Here is a 9,317-nt window from a genome sequence, read left to right as displayed (position 1 = left end):
TTTCACACTACAGTTAAATTGATTTATGTGCTATCATACAGTATTATGATATTCTGTATTTGTGTATATATTTACCTTTACCAGTGAGATTTGTACTTTCACATGCTGTTGTGTTCATATTTAGTGTTTATGCATTTCAACTTGAAGAACTACGTTAAGCACTTCTTGTAAGGCAGGTCTAGTGGTGAAATACTCCCTCATTTTTTGTCTATCTTGTCAAGTCTTTATCTCTCCTCTTTTAAAGATTTTATTTATTTTATTTTTTCCCCCCAAAGCCCCAGTAGATAGTTGTATGTCATAGCTGCACATCCTTCTAGTTGCTGCATGTGGGACTCGGCCTCAGGATGGACGGAGAAGTGGTGCCTCAATGCGCACCCGGGATCCGAACCCGGGCCACCAGCATCGCAGCGCGCGCACTTAACCACCAAGCCACAGGGCCGGCCCATATCTCTCCTCTTTTAAAGAGCAGTTTTGCCAGGTTAGTATTCTTGGTTGGAATTTTTTTTTTCAGTATTTTGAATATGTCATCCCCTTCTCCCCTGGCCTGCAAAATTTCTGCTAGGGTATCCACTTATAGTTTTATGGGACTTCCCTTGTATGTGATGAGTCACTCATCTCTTGCTGCTTTCAAAACTGACTCTTTGTCTTTGACTTTAACAATTACTTATAACGTGTCTTGGTGTAGAACTCTTTGGGTTTATCTATTTGGTGACTTTTGAACTTCATGATTTCCATTTCTCTCTCCAAATTTGGGACGTTTCCTGCCATCATTTTTTAAAATAGAATTTCTGCCCTTTTCTCTCTCTCCTCTCCTTCTGAGACTCCCATAATATGAGTGTTGTTTCACTTGATGTTGTTCCATAGTCCTATAGGCTTTTTTGACTCTTTTTAGTTCTTTTCTCTTTTTGTCCCTCTGACTGGATAATTTCAAATGACTTGTCTTCAAGTTCACTAATTCTTTCTTCTGTTTGATTGAGTGTGCTTTTGAAGCTTTCTATTGAAATTTTCAGTGTAGTCATTGTATTCTTCAGCTCTAAGATTTCTGTTTGTTTTTTTCTTATGGTTTCTATTTCTTTGTTGAACTTCTCATTTTGTTTATATATCATTTTCCAAATTTTATTCAGTTGTCTATTTGTGTTCTCTTTTAGTCCCCTGAGCTTCTTTGAGACAATTATTTTGAGTTCTTTACCAGCCTGTTTATAGATCTCCCTTTCTTTAAGCTTGGTTATTATGGCTTTACTGGTGTCCTTTGGTAGTGCTATATTTCCCTGATTCTTTGGGATCCTCATATCCTTGTGTTGGTGTCTGCACATTTGAGGAAGCAGACACCAATTCCAGTTTTTACAGCTTGGCTTAGGAAGGAAAAGTTCTTCATCAGTCAGCCCAGCCTGGGATCCTGGCCAGGCCAGCTCTTGACATTCATGTTCTGAGGTTGGGTGGGGACGCTGGCTGTGCTTTGCAGTCTCAGGGGCCGTTGGATGGGCTTCACATTCAGGTAGAGCCACTAACTGGGGTCCCCTGTCAGATGGTGATCTTAGCTGGGCTCCCAGGTTAAATGGGGTTCCTGGATAGGCTCAGTGGTTTGGCAGGGCTATTGGCTGGACTCTGCTGTTCAGTGGGGCTGCCTGCTGGGCTCTCTGCCTGGGCAGGGCTGCTTTCTGGGCTGCACAGTTGGGTGGGCTGCTGGCAGAGGTGCTGGTTCAGCCCTGTGGTTGGATGGTGCTGCAGGCTGGGCTCCCTGATTGAGTGGGGCTGGTTGGAGGGCTCCTTGTTCTAGCAATGCTGCTGACAAGGGCCCTGGTTGGGCAAGGCTGCTGGGCAGGGCTCCTGCCAAGATCTGCAGCACCAGTTTCTGTGAGCCCATGTTTCTGTTCCCTGTTCCTAGAAGCCCCCAGGTGGTCTACTAATGCCAATTTCCCAAGTGATTCATGTGAGGTGAGAGAGAAGTAGGCCTCTCAGACAGTTTCCCTAAACACTGGGAAAGTTGGATATACGTCTTATTCTCTCTTTCCTCCACTGGAGAAATCATGGGTGACAGAGATCTTTCTCAGTACAGTGCTGTGCCAGCTTAGGGGAGTGGAGACATGGACAAAGTGAAACCTTTACTCTCACCCTTCTTGATGTGTTTTTTCTTGTTTTTTATGCTTCACCAGTGTGCTAAAACCTTAACCCTGATGTCTGGGATTCTCAGAAAGACATTTTTACTTGTGTATATGGGCTAAATTTCTTTTTCTTTGGGTGAACTAGGGCCAGGGATCTCCTACTCTGCCATCTTGTTGATGTCACTCTAGATTAGCCTTCAGTCTTAAAGTGAATATCTATGCTGATAATAAATATGTGTTTGTCGTCTGTTATGCAACCAGCCAACTTGGGAAGAATAGAGGCTTTCAAACATTGGGAGGAACTAAAATATTAAATGGGAAATGAATTACTGATTTACTAGAGTCATTGAAAATTCTCTAACAGATTTATATTATTTATTGTAGAACTCATCTTGGAAAACAAGATAAAATATCTAAAAGAAGAAGGACTGGAGAAGTTAAATGTCTATTACTCCTATCCAGGAAATCCTATTTATAATTTCGGAAATATCTAACTCTCTAAGAATTAGAAAATTAGAAATCAAGGGAAGCTAAGAACAACACCATAGGAAAATGGAAATTACATGACGGGATTTTTTTCTTTACTTCAACTGTGTGCTTGGGTGGCTCTTTCATGTCACCAACAAACTGATTCAGACAGAAGGAATACACTGAAAATTTTGAAATCTATAACAGTTGTGTAGAATTAAGTAATTTAGGAAATAATACAGAGATGTGCTGTTTGTCAGAAAAATTCTTTAGAGAGAACACCTAAGATAAATCAAGGAAGCCCTTTAAAGCTCTAAGATGTGGTGGCAAATGGTCTTTATTGAGCTTCCACCTTTAGAAGGTATTAAATATTTTTAGTAATGTTGTATATGATGTCTAGGTTTCCAGACATGTTTTCATTGGCTAAAGCTGATGCTCAGCAATTAACACCTTACTAAATTATATCATCTCAACTTTTGGAATTTCTAAACATCTAGAATCCAATGAGGTAAGTCATTTTATGTCTGTGGTAATTCAGGAGCTTTGTAATGTCCTACAAATACTCAAAATTTGCCTACTTTTTGTTATCTCCAGTCTTATGTACAAGTAAAATAAATGAATCATATCCTAAAAAAAAAATTTGGCCAAATTATATCAAGCCACTGGCTTACAGTGGCCCAACACCTTACCATTGGTTTTATTAAAAATAAGGTTAACTCCCACTAGTAAGTATGGTATTTCTCCCTTTGAGTTTGGAAGATCTATGAGTTTAGGGCTTAAGTCTAACCCATTATCTGATACGATATAAAAACAGTCATAATCCAATATAATACTTATAGAGTTTTGGGGTTCCCCTGGGCTAATTTTGCCATGATGTGGTCAGATGCTGGAAAAATTCCCCCAAGGAGGTGTGTCATCAATATTGAACAGGACACCTGGTCTATATTAAAGTGTTCCAATGACAGATTGATGGTTATTATTCTAGACAGAGCCCTACCAGGTGTTATTGATAACTCAGACTACCATCAAGATGAAGGAGAAACCCCAGTAGATGCATGCTTCACATGTGAGATCAACACCTATGACTGAGTGGGCTATAATTCCCATTTAGGACCTTAAGATTAAATTCTCTAGATAGTAATTTCCAATAATTTGCAAGCTGAATAGAAAGCTTCTCTAATGGACAGACAGCAGGAGAGATAGACTATTTTGTTACTTTCTTCTTAATTATCTTGACCACTATAATTTTGATACTTATTCTATTTCATATCAATTGAACATGAAGCTTATAGTATTAGTACTTCTTCTTTTAAAAATGAGTATCTCAACCTCAAGAAATTTTGAATTGGTTACAATTGTCCTGAATACGGGGCAAGGGTTCAAGAAACCCTGATTTTTGTCATAATACTTCAGACCCACCAATTGAATGGTTTAAATTTAGAAGAAATGGAAAATTTCAAGTCCCACAGACTGATCAATATCACCCAAATAAAAGAATCTTAAATATCACCCTTTGTGTTACTGAATATACTGATGGGAAGAAATTTTTAACCAATCAGACTGAATACAATTATATTCAAATGTAAAGTCTCTGAACAATAACACAAAACTCCAACTGTTCTCTTACATAGAGCCACTGGAGTCATCTTTAGCCATTGGAGTCCACTTTAACAAAACTGACATGGATGTACAGATGAGGAAGAAATATCCCAGCCCAAATGATGGTTAGTTTCTTCAAAAATTCTAAAATACATCAGACCATAAAAATGAGCCTACCCTATTTAGAACTTGGCAACCTCCAGTCCCCGTACTTATGGTTTCTAGGATTATTAAATGGACTATATCTTTAAATATTACTACTGCTAATATGAATCAATTCAATTCTACTTGTGTGCAATAGACTTTACCATTATGAAAAGTTTTTATCTAAGGATGAAAATGGTGCCATGATCATACTAAAATGAATTTATTAAATACCATATTTATAGGTAAATAGAAACTGGGACTACAACTGCAGACTCTGTTGATAAAGACATACTGACAAACATACTCAGTGACTTGGGATAACTGCAGAAACATGTAATTCAGATGCAAACAGAACGCAATCAAAATCTAATTCAAGATATAGCAATAGAGAAAAATGAAAATGGAATTGGGTAAGAATTTGGAATTGGACATCTGGGAATGAAATCCTGCTGCAAAAAATATAGCTAAAGAATTTTCACAAGGCTTCACCTGTATAACTGAAAAACAACTAATTATTCAACAACAATGATATATTCCTGCTAGTAATAAACTACAAGATTGTACCTACTTAGGGAAACAATTAGATGTTGAGCATGTTGCTATCTATGGAGAGATTAAATGATATTGTAAAATGATTAATAATATTATACATAGAAGAGCTAAAATTTGGTGATTGCAGATTGAAACTTCTGAAAACCAAACTAATAAAATTAATTTCACTGAAGGACATTAGTTTTCTCTTATGCATATGTGAAACTAATATGTTAGATAGGTGCCTGTCCTTCAAGAAATATAGACTTGAATTGAGACAATGGAACCTTGAGAAAACTTGTGTAGCTGAACCAATCTATGTGTTTATAAGTGAAGAACCAATGCTCATCTATTAAGCTTTGTTTAAATGGTCTATAATTCCTAATAGTGTTGCGCATTTGGGTTCTATCCTTAGCTCTTTTTCTCTCTTTGTGTCTTACAGTTAGATGTACTGCGAAGGGTTACACTTTTTCATTGATAGGAGGTGAATGGCATCCTTTGGTCACAGATTCATTCCAAATAGATCACTCGACTAGTGAAGATTCACTGCAAAGCAGTTAGGTTTACTCATTTAGTCAAACTGAATATTGGTATGGGGTATTCTTATTGAATGACTGGTCTACTTGATGTGATCTTATGATAAAATCTTTGCTTATTACTTGAATTTGATATGATTGATAGTTAAGGAAATTTTGACTCATTGGTATCCAGATCAATTAATGTTCAATACTCATCTGGGTCTCTATACATGACTAGACCAATACCTCTATAACTTTAAATAGGATCCTAATAGTGTCATGCTGCTTTATAGTTACTGAAGAACTTTCAATACATAAAGGATCATGCCAACAAAGATGAAAATATGAGATTCAGTAATTTTTTATTCCTATTAAACCTAAATTGATTATATTAATGAGGAAACTCATATGTGAATTTCAGCTCCCGAATATCATGTTAATGCATTATTTTCAGTATAGTGAAGTGTATGCTATGAAAAATGGAAGCTGCCTGGAAATGAATACTGTTCTCAGTGGCCTGATACTTGATTTGTAAATCCTGAGTTTTATGTGGCTTCAGGTTTGTCACTTTAGGGGAGTTCATATGTGATGGACCACGCCAAATGTTACTGGTATGGCATCCTTTGATATATAGACAAAGAATGACAAATGGGATGCTCTTGTGTTTGTCTGATACCATGTGAATGATTCTCCAAAGAAACCTGTATTCTGTGTCATTTTTGTGTAGGGTGATCAATAGTCTATAACCTCCATAATAGATCATTTTTTTAAGTATTGACCATATTGCTCCATTAAAGATGCATGCAAGAGCCATACTCCATGAGAGACAATTCTATGTTTTGATACCTGTCCTACTCCTGTGCGCCTAGATTATGACTACAGACGAAGAGCACAGTTGGGCCTGCAGCTTTGGGGAATTAAAGTGAGTGAGATGCCTAGCACTAAATATGTTAAAGCTCTTGTCCAAATTAGTACCATAATTGCCTGGTAAGCATATTCAAGTCCAAGTGTATGTATATGTGGGGATGCCATGGCTTGGGTCAATGCTGAGACATCATTGTCTTGAAGAGAGATGATGACCTGAAAATCATGATCAATAGGATTATGATGAAGATACACCTAGGTGACAATCTGGATCAGTATGTTGGGAAATATTATTTTTTTCTAGACATTTTATTTTGGCCTTGAGACAAGAAAACCTTAAAAGAAACTCATGTGAACAATCCTGTCTATGTGCTCAAAAGTAAAAAACAAATGGTCATCCTATAAGAGATTTATAATCTTAATATTAGGGCATGTTCAGAGCTCAGTCCTTCACTGTTTTTCTCTCAGTGTGTCTTTGAGTAAGACATTCAATTAAGGCTTGCAACACTGCGTTGGTAATAGATGTCTGGGTTCCTTTGGTCGCTGATACATTCCAAACAGATGATTGACTGGGGAAGATACACCCCTAGGGCAAATAGGTTTACGCAGAAGGTAACATGCATAGGGATATGGAATTTTCTTCTGAATGAGTGACTGACCTACATGATGTGATTTTACAACAAAATCTTTCATTTGAATGTGAAGTTTATAATACTGAAGTTGAGAAAAATTGATTCACTGGTTCCTGGTACAATGTTTGATATTCATTTATTTCTACATACATGATAAGATCAACATTTCTATAATTTTAGAGGATTCTAACTGCTTTGGGCTACTTTGAGGTCTGTGAAGAATTTTTCCATATCTGAAGGTACCTGCCATTGAAAAGGAGATTTGAGGTTCAGTAGTTGTACTGGTTACAGGACTAAAATTTGAAACTTAAAACTGAGTATATTCATGAAGAAACATATATCAGAATTCCAGGTCCCACTGTGGATCCATTATTTCATATAATAAAGAATATGCTATGAATGATGCTAGAAGTCCTAATTTCCACTTTGAATTGCTTAGTGTCACCAAATCAGCAATATGAATGCTTCTTCTCAATGAGTGAATGAATTACTTGAACTTATGCTCATGAGAAAAACACTACTTTTATTATAGAAATTTTGTTGAATTGATATGAGAATTTTCTGAGCTATGGTTCCCACTCCATGGTGTGATTTTCTTAGATTTAAATACACAAGTAGACATATTTACACTGATTGCTGTATTTTTCCTTTGTTCTGTTTTTGTTGATTATGAGACATTGAAGAGGACTCACAACATAGTACGATGGCTTACTGGTCTCAATTTGAAAAATCACATATATTTTGAGAGAATTCATAAAAACGATCACAATTTTAAGTGCCCTAATATCTGACTTATAGACCCAGAGATTCGTGGGGCTTAGAGTACAATTTTATGCAAGTTTATGTGCAATTAACCATTGCAAAATTCCTGAAAAGACTTTCACTGGACAGAACCAGATTGACCAATAACATGTTCTCATGTTGGCAGATACCACCCAGTGTTTATAAAAGGACAAGAAATCTGTATACATTATTCTTCTGTTTGGTGAATGAAAACTAAACAGACATTATAAAAAGTAAATTTTGAAAAAATGATTACATTAATTTCTTAAATAAGAGCATGGGTGGGCAAAAAGTTAGAGTTGTAGTAAGACATTTTGAAAGCTGTCTTACCCTTGAGCACCCAGATAACAATTCCAAGAAGAACCCTGTTTGGATGCAGCCACTGGGACAATCTATGTCAGTCAAGTGGCCATGAAGGTATAAAGAAACATAAGTTGACCTTGGCATTAAAAATTACACATAAACTCTGATAAGTATATTCAGATGCAAGTGTAAGAATGTATGGAGAGAACCTTGGTTGGGTAAATGATGAGAAATAATATGGACTTAAAGAGAGATGATGACTTAAAGGACTACCATGAGGCCAAATGAAGTGGAGAAATTGGGAGCCAGACAGAAGGATCCTGATTCTTTTATACAAAAATGGGAAAGAGCCTCAACAATGCATTGACATTTAAAAGTGGGCAATAAGCCAACCCCAGTGTTCCTTCTATGACCCAATGTTTACAAAGAGAAGGAAAGAGCAGTAGGAGACTCTCGATTGGACAGCACACATCCTTGAGTGTTTTTACCAGGCAGGAAGCCTGTGTGCAACCATCCTTCTGAATGGGATCAAAAAAGGCTGAGCCTTCCCATGAGCTTGATTGAATTTTATTCCCTTAGTCATTCATGTATGTTTCGTTGTGTCTATGTGCATCTATACATTTAGGTTAATAGGCATTTATGCGTGTATTTCTGTATTTGTATGTGTTTCTGGAAGGATTTCTGTATTTATGGATGGAATCATCATTGGATGCATTCAGCAGTACCATGTAGGAGCCACAAGTGCAAAGTGATGGACTAGGTCAGTTTTTTTTTTTTTTTTGTGGGGAAGATCAGCTCTGTGCTAACATCTGCCAATCCTCCTCTTTTTTTACTGAGGAAGACTGGCCCTGGGCTAACATCTGTGCCCATCGTCCTCCACATTATATGGGACGCCGCCACAGCATGGCTTGCCAAGTGGTGCATCAGTGCACGGCCGGGATCCGAACCGACAAGCACAGGGCCGCAGCAGCAGAGCGCGCGCACCTAACGGCTGGCGCCACCGGGCTGGCAGCCTGGACTAGGTCGTTTTGAAAGCTGTCATACTCCTCTACTGAGACAAGATACACAGAAAAGGATCCCCATTTGTGATAATGCTCCCAGGACAATCTTGGTCAGCCATTGTATAGCACCTGGACTATGCAGAAACTCATGTCCGTCTTGATACCCTAGTTTCTGGAAAGCTTGTCTGGTAAGCATCCATATGCAAATGAGGAGATGCAGGGGAGTATACTGGTTGGGTCAATGATGAGAACTCACAGTGTCTTGAAGAGAGATGATGACCTCAAAATCATGCTCAATAGGATTACGCTGAGGCCCAATGAAGTTGAGAATTTGGGGGTTGGATGTGGGGGATCCTGATTTCCCTTCTA

At 37.7% G+C, this 9,317-nt stretch overlaps 2 non-coding genes across 2 annotated transcripts; both read left to right on the top strand.

Moving 5' to 3' along the window:
* Positions 1-6,402: 6,402 nt before the first annotated feature.
* On the top strand, positions 6,403-6,482 carry LOC131406546 (small nucleolar RNA SNORD115). Its single transcript, XR_009220187.1, has one exon. It is a non-coding gene; the product is annotated as a small nucleolar RNA SNORD115 (small nucleolar RNA).
* A 2,701-nt stretch (positions 6,483-9,183) lies between these two features.
* LOC131406719 (small nucleolar RNA SNORD115) lies at positions 9,184-9,264 on the top strand. The gene has a single exon (XR_009220339.1). It is a non-coding gene; the product is annotated as a small nucleolar RNA SNORD115 (small nucleolar RNA).
* The last annotated feature ends 53 nt before the right edge of the window (positions 9,265-9,317 follow it).

The sequence above is a fragment of the Diceros bicornis genome, chromosome 5 (assembly GCF_020826845.1).
Source record: "Diceros bicornis minor isolate mBicDic1 chromosome 5, mDicBic1.mat.cur, whole genome shotgun sequence".
In the NCBI taxonomy this organism is placed as follows: Eukaryota; Metazoa; Chordata; class Mammalia; order Perissodactyla; family Rhinocerotidae; genus Diceros; species Diceros bicornis.
The sequence above is the reverse complement of the archived record's forward strand: the minus strand, read 5'-3'. Positions and strand labels throughout refer to the sequence as shown.